The sequence below is a fragment of the Vulpes vulpes genome, chromosome 14 (assembly GCF_048418805.1).
Source record: "Vulpes vulpes isolate BD-2025 chromosome 14, VulVul3, whole genome shotgun sequence".
In the NCBI taxonomy this organism is placed as follows: Eukaryota; Metazoa; Chordata; class Mammalia; order Carnivora; family Canidae; genus Vulpes; species Vulpes vulpes.
The window spans coordinates 126,717,811-126,736,657 of record NC_132793.1 but is presented as its reverse complement, the minus strand read 5'-3'; positions in this window follow the sequence as shown (position 1 = coordinate 126,736,657).

The following is an 18,847-nucleotide window of genomic DNA, read 5'->3' as shown; positions in this document are numbered from 1 at the left end:
CTTGCAAGGCCTCATTAATTCTGAACTCTCAAAGCAAATTTATGACTGAATTTTAAGGAGCAGTATCTATGAGTTCTAATTGTATTTTGTACAGTAAACAACATTGCAATATTCATGTTTTATTCTATCCCTCTAAATATTTGTACTTCCGGTATTAATGAAGAAATTTAATCTTTGGAACTACCTAGATGTTTCTATGCTTTCAAATAAAACGGTTCTAAGCACAACAAAACATTAGTATTTATTATAATCATGTACTTTTAAAATCACCATTTTGTTTTTACTATGACTACTTTGGGGAATCACTTTGGGTTTTCACTATGAATGATAATATATTCTCTTATAAAACAGTATATTACTTTTCTTCTTTTCTGTAAGTCAATATATAACCCAAAGGTTATACATAAAACTGAAGAATAGGTAGAAGAAATCTCTAGAACCAACCTGGAAACTGCCTTCTGGCTCTAGTGGTAAGAGAGTAACTGATACATATGGAATGTTTCAATGGTTGCTATTTATTATAATTTTCACTTAAATTTAACCTTGAACACTCTGAAGATAGGTACCTTCAGGATAATAAGAGGAATGCCAAAAGATACTAAATCTGGAGAACACACTTAGCATATCTTACTGAAATACATATTTTACTCTGAATTTTTTTTCAGCAAGCATTTACATTTGTAAGTTATTTAAAAACATCACTGTTGGATTCCAGTTTCCCTTCCAACATGTAAAGAGCTTGCAAATCATTATTTCTGCTCACAACTAGAAAAAGAAAACTGAACAAATTGAAATAAAATAACTTTCCTTAGTTCCATCAGAGAATTGAGGTCAGGGTGCAAGCCGCCACCCTGAAAACGGGGGAGACAGGTGAAGCTAAGGAATACAGATCAGCTCACCTGAAACAGAGGTTACTAGAGTCTCTGAACAGTGGCTTTAATGAATTTCTGGAAGCTGAGTGTGAACAGGCTGAAGAGTGAAAATTCCTGGTTTCGCAGCCTAAGATGGTGCCCTGTACTTGGAGTTTTTATGCCAAGAGCTCTACCAAATTCTCCCAAAGAAGAGCAGGGAAAAGTCCCCTTCTGTTTTGCCAAGGAAAGGAGGGAAATTACCATCTGCAATATACCCACAGGAAAGGTAACCATTTTGAAATGAACCCCAAGTGTCCTAAAAAAAAAAAAATGCCTATCCAGAAAGTCAAAATACCTCACCAAAGCCTTATACAACTTGGAGGAAGGGAAATTACCCACCTCCAACCCCCTCTAGCCTTCCCATCTCACCTAAGGAGTGAAAGAAAGCTAAGAAGCACTTGTGAAAGTTATAACACAGTGACACAGGTCTACTAAAAGACTGGAACTTAATCATGGGTTTACTGAATATTTCCCCTCCCCTAATATCTTAGCAGTACATCGACAGGGCTCCTGGATAACCACAGGGGCACGCAGCTGAAAGTGTTTCAAGGCTCAGGCTCTGTTTAAGAAGGAGTGTCTAGGGAAAACCAAAGACAACAGGAAGACAAGAAAGGACATTGAAGCCTCTGACACCTACAGGTCCAGCAAACACTAAACATAGCCTGACTCCTAGTCAGACATACATGAAGCTTCACATTAAAAGACTATCTATCTCAGGGCACCTGGGTGGCTCAGTGATTGAGTGTCTACCTTTGGCTCAGGTCCTGTTCCTGGGGTCCTGGGATTAAGTCTCGCATTGGGCTCCCCATAGGGAGCCTGCTTCTCCGTCTGCCTGTGTCTCTGCTTCTCTCTCTGTGCCCCTTGTGAATAAATAAATAAAACCTTTAAAAAAAAAGACTACTTGATACAACATGTACACCTTTCAACAACAAAAAAATCATGTCATGATGAAATATAAAACATGCACAGCTACACACACACATATATATACACAAATGCACATGAAACCTACATACAATTGACTTTAAAGGGAACTTTTTTTTATCTTGGAAATTATTTGAGTATTTAGTATCATTTTCTAGAAATGTGGGACAAAATTAAAATAAGCAAAAAAATCTCTGGAGATTACTACATCCTTAAAGAAACCCAATCACTGCATTTGTTTTTTTGTCTGTCTTTCTTCTTTTCTTTCTTTCTTTTTTTCTTTCTTTCTTTCTTTCTTTCTGTCTGTCTGTCTGTCTGTCTTTCTTTCTTTTCTTTTCTTTCTTTCTTCTTTCTTTCTTTTTCTTTCTTTCTTTCTTTCTTTCTTTCTCTTTCTTCTTTCTTTCTTTCTTTCTTTCTTTCTTTCTTTCTTTCTTTCTTTCTTTCTCCTTTCTTTTTTTCCTTAACATATTTAAAGAAGAATACTTGGCACATTCAATTTTAATTTATTTTGTTGCAAGAGTTATGCCAAATCCTTTTGGAATGGCACATCTATGTAATTATTCACTGCTTTATAATTCATAATTTCTCCATAATCGGTATAGCTAATATGATGGGCAGAAAGAAAAAATAAGAATAATCAACTTCAACACTGTCAAATGTACAAACACTATAACATTGCAGACATTTCCATCTTACTGCTGCTTTTTTGCTACAGTATCCAGATATCCATCTTCCAGATAAACAATTTGGAAACTGGCAGTCAAAACCAACAAGTGTTTTTGAAATACTTTTATTTTAATGTTGTATAATGAGCATTAACATTTTTCAGTTTAGGGACGCCTGGGTGGCTCAGCGGTTGAGTGTCTACCTATGGCACAGGCATGATCCTGGAGTCCCGAGATTGAGTCCCACTTTGGGCATCCTGCATGGAGCCTGCTTCTCCCTCTGCCTGTGTCTCTGCCTGTGTGTGTGTGTGTGTGTGTGTGTGATGAATAAATAAATTAAATCCTTAAAAAAAAAACAAACCTTTTTTTTTTTTTCAGTGTAAGTTAATTGGAAAGAAACCATTAAGGAAAATGAAAATACAAACTAGTCAGGCTGTCAATAGCCAAACGATATATTGAAAAATATCTACTCCCTACATTCAACAGAAACACTGAATAATGGGCACTATTTTATTCTCATGCTTAGTTTCACGGATGATAAAAAAAAAAATACTTAACAGATTGAGACTTTCCAGTCACATTTTGATTTGCCTCACAGTTAATTAGAGGCTACCACTAAATCAGAGTGTAAGGGAAAATAACTGTTTTTGTAGTTGTTTGCTTGATCTGTTTTATTGTGTTTTTCTAGGAAGGTCAGAAAGGTTTCTCAGTTGCAAAGTACGTTTCATAGAAAATAATGAAAGTCAACCACAAGTTTTCTGAGAATTTATTGAACAGCTTTCTGTTGCCTATCATTATGCATTGTTCATTAAAAAGAACTCAATTCTTTTCATTCTTCATCCCATTATCAAGGTCATACTCCTGATATAGACATTGTCAAGTCATAAATTATTATTTCAAGTATTTATATGGCTTTGAAGTTTTTGACATGCTTTAGTTACAGTAGTTATCATCATAGTTCTTTGTGAAAGATACATATGGGCTTCTAGGTGTCATTGGACATGCAGAAATTCTCTGCTCTCATGAAGGCATCCTAAACTTTCAAATTGATTGTATACTTTTACAAAATTAAGTATATCCCCCACAAAGACTTCATTGTCTATGAGTCTCGTGTGGTCAAATTTGAGTTTAGTGTATCCCAATGAAGTACAATTGTACTTTTTATGTGCAAATGCATTTTTAGATAATGGAGGTAAGTGCACAATGGTTTTAATCTCAGTTCTGGAGTCAGACAGACCTGAGTAAAATCCAAAATCTGCCATTTGAAAAATTTTCCTTTGAAAATGCTTCAAACCTTTCAAAAATTTTGGAAATATTTCTTAGCCTCACTTCATCTTAAATTTATGTTTTGTAAAATATAAAGATAATGCCTCATAGAAATGTAAAGAGAAGGGGCTGGCAAAATTTTTCTGTAAATGGCCAGATGGAAAATATTTTAGGCTTTGCAAGCCATAAGGCTTTTATTACAATGACTCTAGCTCTACAATTGTTGCACAATAATGCACAAATAGGAATCGTTATGCTCCTATGAAAGTGTGTTCATAAAATAGTCAGTGAACTAGATTTCCCACAGAACATAGTTTGATAATCCCTGCCTAGAGAAAGAAGTTGTTTAGAATTATTACATCCATCTCCCACTTCCAAACATATACTCACTAAAAAACAAAAACAAAAGCAAAAACCAAAAAAAGAAAAGAAAAGCTTAGAAAAGTAGACTATGTAATATAGGAAATGGGGAAGAAACTTCTACAAGTGCCAAGAAATGCCATAAACATAATCAAAGGCCAGAGAAAATTAGAAAAATAGATTTGAAACACACATCACAGTAGTAATTGTTTTAACAATTAGAGCATATCTACAAAAAAAAAAGCAAAAGATCTACACAGTAGAAAAATCAGCAAATTATACCCACAGATGTTTCACAAAAAATTGAAAAACGTCCTTAAATATATGAGAAATACTCATATCATTCATTATAAGATTTTAGTTTGTCAAATTATCAGTTTATTAGTATAAATCCATTTAGTTTTTAAAAAATACATATGTATCTATACATATAGAGATAAATACATATGTACTATATACATTTAATCAGTCTTACAAAATGCTAAAACCCACTGGCCAGGCTATGAACAAATAAGCACTTTGATTTGTTGCTGATTCAAAATTAAATTGGCACAAAACACTGTGAGGGACAATCAGGAATGTCTACCAATTACACTTCTAAGAATTTAGATCACAGATATACTAGATATGTGTAAAATAACGTATGTTCTATAGTTTATACTTTGTGTAGTGGCTTTTGTTATTGTTTTTTTATTTTGGGAATTTGTGCTAATAGCGAACAAAAGTTTATAACATGAATGTATTCAATAAATTATGCTATACTAATACATAGAATGCTATCATCTTAAAAACTAGAAAAGTGGGCAGCCCGGGTGGCTCAGCAGTTTAGCGCCACCTTAGGCCCAGGGCCTGATCCTGGGGACCTGGGATCAAGTCCCTTGTCGGGCTTCCTGAGTGAGCCTGCTTCTCCCTCTGCCTGTGTCTCTGCCTCTTTCTCTCTCTCTCTCTCTCTCTCTGTCTCTCATGAATAAATAAATAAAATATTTTAAAAAATCTTCCTATGGATTAATATGGATAAATATATAATGCATAGTTCATTTCAAGAGCAAAGCATAATTCAATGAACAAGAACAATGTGTATAGAATAAAATTTTTCTTAAAAAATAATAGGCTATGATTCTTCTTAAAAAAGAAAAATTACATATATTCTAAAAGTTTCTAAAGAGCCATATAATTGATAATAGGCAATGATTACAAGATCAAGGGTGGGAGGAAGCTATTACTCTTCACTGATATCTTTTAATTCTTACTGAAATCAAATTATAGGTTGAGGATCAGGGTGAGAGGGAGACATTATTTTTCATGGATTAAATTTTACCATTTATTGAATTTAAATTATGTAAACATGTAACCAAGATATTATATTAATTAAAAATAAGTCTATATATACATATAGAACTCAACATATCAAGTTAATTATTCACATCCGTGTCTAAATTCTTATCTCCGACACTGATGTGAACAAATAAATTTAGATGTTAACAGATTATAATTTTTGAATGGAGCAATTATAGATTGTACTATACTGGAAATTTTCTATGTATTTCTATGTAACAAACAGATACCTTAAAAAATGTACTCCTACATTCTTCCCAAAATCCTAACTTTATCAGTAGAATTGATAAAGGAAGACATATTTTATTCCATTAATTGGCCACAACAATAACACAAGCAGCAAGCTTTTACTCTATGCTCTGAGACAAAAATGCCCAGCTTATTTGACTAGTGTATAATAAATAAAGTGGCTTCAATTTAAGAATATCTAGGATATAAAGAAAATGAACAAAGAATATATTTTCTTGTCAATGTTAATAATTACTTGAAATGTTATTAGATAAAAGAAGAAACCATGATGTCTATTATCACTTTAATCACTGCAAAACAGGAGGAACCTTTGTGGTGGAAGGAAATATAGAACTGAAATTCCAAAACTGTGATTAAAATCTTAGCTCCACCATGTGGGAAGTGCTGATTAACTTCTCCACTTTAGTTAATAATTTATAACATATTAAAAATATTCCTTTTGTCACAGAATCACAGTTAGATTTAAATGCATGACAGATATAGAAGTGCTTATCACCACATGACACACTCTGCAAGCATTAATTGATATTAGTTGACTTTGGATCAGCAGCTTTATAAATGTAAAAATGGTTTTTTTATAGACCACTCCAATGTTACAGTTACTATCCAATCAGAGACCAAGACTGTAGAACCTTGGCAGATTATTTAGGAATTTTTCTTTGACAGAATCCTTTACTTTTGATGAATATCTTTCATTAAGTTTTATTCACTGATTGTCGATTTCATTTCTTTCCAAAACATTCTTGAAAAATAGTATGAAGAGAGCCTGTATCTATCTCATTTCTGAACTAAAAAGCATAGTGATTCAACCTGAGATTGTAAAGCACCCACAAACGATACTAATACTCTTACCAGAATCGATAGGTTTACATTTGAAATATCTTCTGTAACTTGAAATACAACTTATTCTTGTAATTCTTAAACATAAATATCTCTTCAGTTTGCTAAATATAATTACTACAATAACAACCACCACCACAAATAATTATACTTTCTTTTCCTAAATCAGAAAGTAAGTCTGATAAATGGCACCGTTTTATTCTCCATCTATTTCCACCACTTTAAAATTTTGTATCCACTAGATAAGAATGAATGACCTATATAAATATTTGACTCTACATAGTGTAATATAGAGTCAATGTAAATATAAATATAGCTCTAATATATGATCTATATAAAAAGATCTGTCAATGCCAAAAAAAATTTGAATTCTTACAATACACCAGAATTAAATATGTTCAATAAGTACCAATAAATAAGGCGGTTTATTACTGGCACATAAGTAGACAGAATAATGGGAAAGGAGAATCACTTTATAAATACACCTAAATGTATTTGCCAATTTAGGATATGTTCAAGGTATTAACCCAACACGCGGAAAAGAATGAGCTTATGAAGACTAATTGGTATTATGGGGAAAAAAATAATCAAATTGATAACTTATGCAACAAAACTCTATATCTTGTCAAGTATTTAAAAATGTTGAACTCTAACAGACTAGAAGTTCAAGTGACTTCATTTATACTCTTGGAGAGAGGAAAAAAAATCTCAAAGCAATAAGGAAAAGATGGAAATGCTCTTTCAATATCTATAGATATAGGTACAGATACAGACATTGGCAGAAAAATGTTATTCCATTAAGTATATGCAAAGGGATAGTATATCCCTATCATATAAAGATCTTCTACAAATTGATTTTAAAACATAGAGAACAAGCAAAGAATATGAAAAGACAGGCTTTGAGTAAGAAAGAACCATTAAGCCTAGAATAATGCAGAGTATATTCCTTAGGATAACACAAAGAGACACTTTAAAGTACATCGAGTTACTGATTTTCACCCCTCAGCTTTGTCAAAGCCACATGTTTAATAATACCTAGAGTGTGTGAAGTATGGATTAACAGGCTAATTGGAATATAAATTGGAAATCAATGACAGGAATTTGATATCTTTCCATATATAAAGTAATTTTGTTATATATGTGTATATGTGTATCTATTTATATACCTATCTCTACATCTGTATCTTTACATTTCTGTCTAGATTTAGGTGTGTATCTAGGTGTATGCCTAGATCTGTGTCTATGCACACCTTCTAACTCAGTAATTCTACTACTGGGAATTTATTCTAGATGTACTAGATACACATTTCACATGCAGGAAAGGTTAGAGATGCACAGAATTGAATGACCAGTGTACACGTTTATTCATCCCAGGACTGTTTATCATAAGTGAAGCCTGGACTCGAATGCACACCACTGGGTACCTGTTAAATAAATCGTAGCACATCTTTAAAATACAATGATTTTTTTTTTAAATCCAATGATTTTTAAAACATGACATAAACAAGCAAATGCACAAATAAATGCAGATCAAGGTGCTCTTTATGCACAGAAAGGTAAAGACTGCAAACATACACTGTTAAGTTAAGCAAAGTGACCCACAAAGGGCATACTGTCCTATATTTTACATAAAAGAGTAAAAACGGAAGTATATACTATTGTTATTTTAAAAAATACTCTGGGAAATTTGAACAGGGAACCAACACAAGTGTTTATCCGTGTTGATGGGATTCTCGGTTGGGGGGTAAAGATCCAGAAGAACTGAGAAAGGTATGGAAGCACACACTCTTTATACCTTTCACCTGGTTGCTTTTTTGGGTCATGTGGTTGCCCTATCCACTTAATGTATAATTCATGGAAAAGAAAACCTATTTAAAACAAAACAAAACTGTACAGCAGATTCAGTTGCTGTAAGTCATTAGTTGCAGAACAACCCAGAGGCTTTGGTGGTTGCCCAAGACTATCACTTGCACCTTTGCAGGTTCAGTTGCATAACAATGGCTGGCCTGAGGGTATTTTTGTCTTTTCCTTTCTGGACCATTTTTCCCTGGAGCCTTTTTTCAGCTAATGTATAAGAATTTAAACTTCTTCAGTCACAGTTACTATAGATAGAAACAAGAAATTGTTAACCATTCTTTTTTTTTTTCTTTTTAAGCAGGATTTTAAGGTTAATTTATGTCCTTTTAGCATTAAACCTGTAGGACAGTGGCTCCCTCCAAACACCAGGAGAGAGAAATAATGCATAGGGAAGGAGACACAATGTTCACGAACATTGTTTAATGTTCAAATATCTATTAAGTTGAATTATTACTCCAAAAATAGAGGTGAGACTAGAGGATGCAACTCGTTAAATTGTCTAAGGTCACTAAATAAGTAAGTGATTCAGGCCGAGTGCTTCTCTATTATTAATTTCCTACAATATTCTTTCTCCAGTATGCTGCTAGCATGGAAGTCTTTACACAGAAACTCTCTCTTTAATAGATTAAGTGGGTACTATTAATCACCCACAGTCCTAGATACTTCTATGGAAATAAATGCTTCTATGAAAATACATGACGACCAAACAAATGAGAACACGCAAAGACTATTTATTAAAGCTTGCTATAGCAAGGGAGTCAGCCACCATCACTTGTGTGTGGCAGAAACTCAAAGGCAGGCAGAGTGGCAAAGCTTTATGGTGAAAAAGGGAAGGTTTCAAGTCTGCTCTGATTGGAGCCTATTGGCATGGGAAAGCTGGAGCTGGCTAACCAGAAGCTGGGCATCCCATGTCCTGGGTTAGAGGAGCATGATTAGGTTTCTCGTTTGGCACCTAAGTTGGAAGTAGGGGCAAAAATTAGGTAAGCTGTCAATTACTGAACCAGTGCCAACCTGGCTGCTGCAGAGGCCAGGGGTCAGAGTAGTATTTTTACACATGATCTGGCTTTTGTCCCTTTGTACATTTAGCCTCTCACCGCCCTCAAGGAGGGCACTGTCTACTGTAGGACGCCCATGACCAAGATGGACTAAACTTTAGACAGCATTTTCCTTACTCCCCTTAATTAGAGCATTTACTTCACAAACTTGTAAATTCTTTCTTTGCTCCTTTGATTCTAATTCACTGAAAAATCTTATCAGGGGCACCAGGGTGGTTCACTCAGTTATGCATCTGCCTTGGACTCAGGTCATGATCCCAGGGTCCTGGGATTGAGCCCCATGGGCCACTCTCTGCTCCGTGGGGAGCCTTCTTCTTTCTTTCTCTCCCTCTGCCTGTCGCATCCTCTCCCTCTCTCTGTCAAATAAATAGATAAAATCTTTTTTTAAAAATAAAAATAAAATAAAAATCTTACCAGTCTTATAGCCCAGGTTCTTTCTTAAGGGCTTGAGAGCAATCCCTTTTAAATAAAATCATCCAGAAGATAGTGCCCTATCTCCCAGTCTCCTGGGAGGGTAGGAGCTTAACTTCTAACTTCCTTGAACACCTTTCCCAAAATGCAAAACTACCTTACTTTTCTTTTGGGTAAGGCTAATTAGCAAGCACAGATGGTCTGTGATTTCCCCCAGCCTGCTCTTAAAACCTGCCCTGCCCTTCATTTCAAGGGAGTTGAATTCAGATTTTCTCCCTCCTATTTCAATAGCCTTGAATAAATTCTTCCTTACCTGTTTGACTTGATCTGGTGCAAATTTTGTTTCATCTATACCTACATCTGCTTCTCCACATTGTTACATAACTTAATTGTCATAATTCTTTTCTATTCCATATTTTATTTTTTTAAGATATATTTGTTCATATTGGAGAGAGAGAGAGAGAGAGCATGAGCAGAAGGGGCAGAAAGAGAGGGAGAGTAAATCTCAAATGGATTCATCGTTAAGCATGGAGCCCAACACAGGACTTGATTTTGAGATCACATCTGAAGCCAAAACCAAGGGTTGCTGCTTAACCAACTGCGCTATCTAGGCATCCCATCCATATTTTGTGAGCCATGAAGAACATCAGGCATTAAATGAATATGGAGATGAAGAGCTCACTAACTTTGGAAGACAAAGATTAACAAGTCAGGTCAGATCCAGTAGACACTGTGGCCAATCATATCACTAACCCCCTACTGATATAGGAATGCTTGTTAATGATTCCTTATTAGCAATTTTTTTCTCTCTACATTTACACTTGTTAAAGTATAAAGAATAAAATAAAAGGATAAAATAAAATAGTTAAATGTGGAAGGTAGAAAGACTAAAGCAAAAAACAACTTAAAATATTAACAATATAACAATGCATAAATGAACATTAGGTAAAACTAGCAAGTTGAATCTTATATTTAAAAAATGAACTTTGCTTAAAAACATTTAAAAACCCATTATTAAATGTTAATTAAATGTATGAGTGTACGAGTACAAAGACCTCAGATTAATGAGCTCAGGTTAAGTCAAGTAGGGTTTTTTTTTTTTTTTTTTTTTTTACATCTTTCTCAAAAAACTATGGTCCTTATGAGGGTGTTTCTGATGGTATTATCCCAGGACAGTATTTTATATATAATTTTTGTTTAACATGACAATAGTTTTTCTAAGATCAGACATTCTCTACAATTCTCTTAACATAATAGTTAACAGAATATGTTGAGTTAACAGCTGGCCCAGACAGAAAGGTGAGTTTTGAAATGACAGCTGAACCAAACAAAAAGGATAAGTGATTAGCTGCGTCTAAAACTGAACCTGTGAATATAGGTTGCAAATTGTTAGTAACATTCCATCATTATATTTAGATAATTATCTTGTACAACCTCTGGAAAAGTCTGTAACCTGGGATTCTATGCAGACATTTAACTATTTAAGGGTTACTCAATCACACCAACTTTTATACAAGAAGGAACTTTAACAAGCTTAAATGTATAGAGAAAAACATTATTAATAAGGAATCATTAACAAGCATTCCTATATCAGTAGGGGGATGGTGATATGATTGGCCACAGTGTTTACTAGATCTGACCTGACTTGTTAATCTTTGTCTTCCAGAGTTAGGGAGCTCTCCATCTACATATTCATTTAATGCCTGGTGTTCTTCATGGCTCACAAAGCCCTACATCAGAATGGACACATACTTGCTTCTTTTAGGAATTTAAGGTCAATAGGAAATACAATTTTTTTCTTGTCTAGAATATCATAAAATCATAATGTAAATGGAGAATCTTCATCAAATGTTTCAGTATCCATAACTATCTTCATAATTGTGCTAGACTAGCAGAGGTCTGAGTCGCTTTAATTCACTCTGCCAAATGCTTGACACTGCTGTCAATTTCCCAGAAAATAGTTCCTCTGTATCTAATCTGTGTCCTTACAACTGCTTCAGTTGGAGTGTTCATACTTCTTAGTTTGGGGAGGAAAGAGACATGTTTCCAGGATACTTACAATCTATGAAAATTTATCTCAATAAAAAAAGCCAAATGTTACTGAATGCTTCCCAAGTGTCAAAAATTTGCATTAGCTACGAAACATACAATTTTGATTTTTATAATCCTGTGATATGGACATTATGTGATATAATTATTATTGTTCCTCAGATGAGGAAGATAAGTAAACAGCAGAACCCATACCCATTACCATTATTTAATACTGACTTCCCATTTCCCTGATGTCCTATGAAGTAATACCAATCACTGCTGTGGCTAAGCCAGAATGGAATATGGCCCTAGCTCATGACAGCCATGGCTTATGTATCATATTTAAGTATAGGGGCCTGCATTCTATCTCTCAGCGGAATAAAGTTATTGGAAACACAACCCTATTATATTATATAATGTAATCAATATTATAATGTGTATGCATCACACGTTATAAAAGAATAGACTTAGAATCTCTTAGCAAAATAATAAATTAAAAAACTAAAAGTTAATATGTGGGATCTTTTTTAGACCTTTTTTAGACCAAATGAGTAAACAAGCAAAAAGCAGAATTAGACTTATAAATACAGAGAACAAACTGATGGTTGCCAAAAGGAAGGAGGATGGGAGATGAAGGGTAGGCAAAATGGGTCAAAGGGAGTGGAGATACAGACTTCCAGTTATGGAATGAATAAGCCAGGGGAGTAAAAGGCACATCATACAGAATATAGTCAATGATACTGTAATAGCATTATGTGGTGACAGATGGTAACTATACTTGCTGTGAGCATAAAATAACTTATAAATATGTTAAGTCACTATGTTGTACACTGAAACTAATGAAACATTATGTGTCAACTATACTCAGATTTAAAAAAAATTAAAAACAACTATATTAACATGACGTTTAATATCGTCTTTTGATTTGAATCACCATGAATCACAAATAGTTCTAAACTGAAGTATACAATCTAGACCATGTCCTTCTATATTATTTTAAAGGTTTTTCATGTTGGAGTATTTCTTTGGCATTTTATCTTCTCATATGTATCATATTATAATTGATTTCTCTCCAAAGGCCCACCTGTATCCTCAGAAAACATCCAAATTTATTTTACGAAAGAAAGCGTACTTAAACCTGTTGACAAAATAGAAGATATGCAGTGTTCTGATTATTTTAAATCTATGTGAATACAATGTACAGCATCACAAAACTTGCATCATCTCCAAACTTTTTTTTAAATGATGTTTGGTAAAACTGGTATTTTCCACTTTGCGCAATTATCTAAAGCTTCTTGAACTCAGTTTCTGGTGAAATTACATCTTGTCCTAAGAAGTAAAAAGGCTTTGTTGTTCTTCTTTGTCTTGTGGCCTCATTCTTCTTTATACGGATTCATCATCAGACCTTTGAAAAAATACAACACTTATTAAACTTCTTGTCCATGGTCCAGGTCTGAGAACCATACGTAAGAAAGTTTGGTTTATAAGGAAGGAAGCAACACTGATTCAAGCAAAGCTGAATAGTAAATTGACAAGTAACATCAAACACGTATAGACGGGGCCAAGATGAGTGAATAATCCAAGAGAAAATTACAACTTGCTGGGTTTAATTGTGGATGTTTAGATGTTGGGAAAAAGACACTGAGAAATTCATGTAAGTAAAAAATATAAATAAATAATAATGAAAATTTATGGTTGTGTAAAAATCTGGGCATACATATACAGAATGGATTGGCACATCCAATGTGTGCCTTAGAGGGCTGGTTGCTGCTTTCATATTGCTCATGAAAATGACTATAGTTCCCATTCTTGGGCTGATGATATATTGTAGTGTTCTGCAAATTGTTTCTCTTAGTTGAAAACATTACCCTGGAAATGGAGATTATATAAAGATTTTAATGTTTAATATTATGCTATCTCTTTTTATTAATATTTTCATTGGAAATATTCTCATTATGTGTTTAGCATATTTTCCTAATGTTCTTCAATGAATATGTATGACTTTTTTTAATCAGGAAAAATACATGCTACTAAAAATTAGTTAATATATACTTATGTTTAAACCTGATAGATGAAGCAAATACTGAAAATGAAAGCATTAAAATAATCTTCTTATTTGGGTAATTTAAAAAATGACTAGTGCAAAGTGAGGTTAACTTGATTGTCCATATTTTATATCCCAAATAGTAACTTTTTCTCTGTGTGCTTGCATATGAAGAGTCACAATAAATGTGGACTGTTAAAATTGTTGAAGAGTTCTATATCTTTATTCAGTGCAATACTGTGGGACTGATGGACAAATTCTTAAGAAGATGTGGCAAAAAACTGACAAAATGAATAACCAAGTGACTGAACACATAAATGAATAGTGTATTCTGATTGTGAATACTTGACAATAAATGACATCATGTATGGGTAGCTCAGAAAGAAATGTTCCAAATGATTGCATGAATTTAGGGTATCTTTGTGACTGATCTCAATTATTCCAGAAATACCCCTCCAGCACCCACAGAAGGCACAGAAGCCATCGTGCTTTATTTCTTAAAGTTTGGGAAAATCCTATCTCTTTTGGCATGCTGCACAGTTTTTATTCTATTTTACAGCATGTAGACAGAATTGATGAAGTGAATAAATTAGACCCATAAGTATACAATTTTGAGGCTGTAAGTGTCTTTTAGAGATCATTTAATCAAATATTCTTCACCTATTGGATCAGAGAATAGAGGCACAAATGCCATGCTTATCTCCCCAGTTCACGCAATGACTTAACATTGGAGCTGTGGTTGGTTGGCACCCTGGACCATTCCTGCTCAACTCTTGGCCCCTACACTGTAGTAAGGCTTTTCCTTAAGGACACACAGATACACATTGGCAGAGTAAAAATGTATAAACTTTAAAAACTGGATTACAAAAATGTGATTTAATCAACACAGTGTTTAATCAAACAAACCAGAAAAAAAAAAGTTTAAAAAAATTAATATCTGCTATGGAACTACTGGACTTTGTTCTGTGTATATTAGCAAACATATTACCTTATGTTTAAACCACTACCACCTTCACTTTGCATCTTGCGATTGTGACTCCAAACTACAATCAAAGTATATCAGTCAAATAAAATGCAATAAAAAGAAAATAACAGATGCTAATATTGAGAACTGCAGAACTCTAAGGGAAAATGATTGTATTCAAATCTTTGCACTAAGAGTCTCGACTAAAGTCTAGCCTGGCTTTTAGTACCCTAAGGCCCTGAAGATGATCCCAGGCCCTCTTAAAATACCTGAGTGAGGGCACCTGTGTGGCTCAGTTGGTTAAACAGTTAAACTTGACTCAGGTCAGGATTTCAGGGATCTGGGATCCAACCCCATGTCCTCCCCACTCAACAGGGAGTCTACTTCTCCCTCTCCCTCTGCTCCTCCCCACTGTTCATGCTCTCTCTCAAATACATTTTAAAAATCTAAAAAAAAAAAAAAAAAAAAAAGAAGCCCCTGCCTGAGGAAGTTCAATGCTATCAGGAAAATTTGCTCTTTGTTCCAGCCTCTCTCAGGTCGGTTACTTTAGAAATCTTGCAATTTAAATTCATTCTTTGCCTATTGAGATGTAAATCTACCACCCAAACCAGTTTCCTCCTGGACCTGAGAGCTAGTTCTTTGAAATGCAAATATGTATGGAGATAACTCTCTGCCTCCCTTGCCCAATCCCTGTGGGAGAATCAGGGCCTGACTTCAATGGGTGCCTCGCTTTGACTTACACCTGTGCCTCTTGTCAGAAAGATAAAAATGTATTTCTTCTCTGGATAAATGCTGTTTACAAATGCAGATGGCTTAGTCCCGTGGACCTGCCTTCCTTAACATCCTTCAGCACCTTCCACCGGTACACACCAATCTTAAAGGGACTCCAATCTTGTTTTATGAATTTGAGTTCAATTCACACTGGACCTTGAACTACATTTCACATTGTATTCTGAGATTAAATATTTTAAACATGAATTTGATTTAGAATGGCTGCAGTGTAGACACAGGACTCTGTTGCTGATACTGTGGGAGGATCAACTCCCCTACCCTCTCCAAAGGGTTTTACTAGAAAAAAAAAAAAAAAATCCTCCCTAACTTTAAAGAGTTATGTTACAGACTCCATAGTCTTTTTTAAGTCTTCAAAATCCAGGTGAATTAAATATGTGAAGTCTTTATTATAAATGATGGGAGTTCAGGAGAAATCATAGCTAACCAGAGTATTTAGGTGTTTCAACAACTTTTAAAATCCTGACTAATGCATAAGTTAATTTTAGATGTCTACTTTTGCACCACTGGTTTAAAATCATTTTATTATACGCATGAAAAATATTAACTATTTAGGTTAAGTGTACTTATAGGCCTATGGCACTGTATGTCTTCTATATGTTTATAAAGTGATTTCTCTTTTAATTAAGGATCAAATTGACTCATTTAAAAAACTGTCAATTTTTTTTTTTTTTTTTGGAATCTAATATGCTTAAAAACTTAGCTTTTCATCTAGGATATATTTGGAGAAATAATTTGATACTTAATTTTAATTGTATCCTAACATAAATTTCAGTGGTTTTAAAATTATTTCACTGGGTTTTTGGAGGTCATCAAAGCTATGAATATGTCAGGTCTGGATATGCTGGTTCAATATGAAAGTTTTGAGTATGTCGAACATAAAACCAACAGAAGTTTTTACTAAAATCTTAGAGATTTAATTTATTTAATTGTTATAAAAAAAATTAAGACATATTTTAGACACTGATTCAGCTTTTATTCTCTCCACCTTTGGTGTGAGTTAGTTCACACAGGTTTATTTTCCTAACAGTTAAAAACTGCATGGAGGTTTGCAGGCATTTAGTTTTGTTTTTGTTTGAAGAAAAAACAACTGTTGAACTAGAAGGTTGTATCAGAAAACTTGATGTGAGGAGAAAGACTGTGCCAAGATTTAAGAGAGAGACCCCGTGAACCAAACATAGAAAGGAGCCAAAGACCACCTACTTGATAATTTCCCAATGAAAAGTGCTAGATATAAACTTGGCCTTGTTATCTATACTAAACAATATCAACAGAATGCCTAGGGAACCCGATGTGCATGGTAATTTCACACCAGTTAATGTGAAGTATTTACTGAGTGTCTATTTTATTGAAGGTCTTGTGCTTTGTACACAGTCTGAAAGATGCTATCAAGGAAGCTAAAACATTAGAGAAATAAGTAGGATGAAGAGCCATATGTGAATAATTAGTTTTGTTATGCTTATTTCTAAGTCCATTTTCTTTCTCCCACATGGAACATCCAAACATATTGAAACAAAAAAATTGGAAAAGCATCAGGGTTTTGGTAAACAGGTTGGGCAATTGATCATTTTAGCAGGAGTTGTAGAAGTGGTATATCTGAAACAAATTTTAAAGACAGTGTTTAGATGTAAAGATTTTTAAGACCTTGATAAAAATTTAAAAGCAAAAGTGTGAAAAAAATATGCAGCAAGCAGAGAGGTCCACAGAATTAGCATTTTATTTGTGTCTTCAGGCCTCAGATCTTACTGCTATATCCTACTGTGTCTTCTTTCTTCTGATAGATGGCTTTGGCTACCATCTACGCATTACTTATTAATATTAAAGATCTTAAAAACAATTTAATATGCATGTTTCTCTAGACCTTTTAGATATTTAAAAAGAGATAAAGCAAAACTGAAAAAAAATAAAAAAGACTTTATCTAAAAGAATAGCAGGCTGGTTCTCCATGTGCACATTGTGAACCCACCCATCTCCATCCCACCACCTCACAAAGGTAAATTCATTTTCCCTGGAAGCAGTGCCAAATAATGGAGAGTAGCTGTCAAACCATTATACAAGCCAAACATGAGGAAAATGCTGGAACCCGAGGGACATCTAGGTTGATAGCAGGACTCATATTTAGATTACCCAAGAAAATACTGAAGTGATGCAAGCTTTAGTAAAGAATATTGTTTAAACCGAAAAATCCAGTACATCTCTATATAGATATCTATCCTCATTTTTTTTTCATTTTTTAAATTTAATTTCAATGAGCCAATATGTAGTACATCATTACTTTCAGATGTAGACTTCAATTATTCATCAGTGTATATAACACCAAGTGCTCATCATATCATAGAGCCTCTCTCATATTTATCACCCCATTACCTCATTCCCCCATTCACCTCTCCTCCAGCAACTCCTTCTAAGTAGTGGAGTTTAAACAGGAAGATAACAATTTTGTAGCTTTAAGGAAGAAAATATTTGGAAAATATTAAAATAATAGAAATAGTAGTGAACTTTAGAGAGGCTTTTTCATTAGTAATTTGCCTCAAAAAAAGAGTCTGAGACATCAGAATAAATATATTGGATAAATGCAATTTTACATATAATTTTAATAACATAATGTGATTGAACTGAAAGTGGCTTTCACCACTTTTAAGACACTCATATTAACATGTGGGCAGAAATTTGCAATGAAGTGGATGGACCTAGAGGTTACCCCTACAGGGTAAAATAAATCAGACTGAGAAAGACAAATACCATGATTTCATTCATACCTGGAATCAAACAAAACAAAACAAAACAAACAACTCAAACAAAAAGAATCAGATCTATAAATATAGAGAACAAACTGATGGTTGGTTGCCAGAGGGAAGGCAGATGAGGAAATGAGCAAAATGGGTGAAGGGGAGTGGGGGATATAACCTTTCATTTATGGAATGAAATAAGTCACAGTAATAAAAGACACAGTACAGGGAATACAGTCAATGACATTGTAATAGCATTGTGTGGTGACACTACACTTGGGGTGAGCACAACATAATATATAGACAAGCGTTGTGTTGTACACCTGAAATAATGTAACATTTTTTGCCAACTATACTCAAATAGAAAATTTTAAAAAAGAAATTTACCAAAAAATCTCCAAACTTAAAAGAACAAAG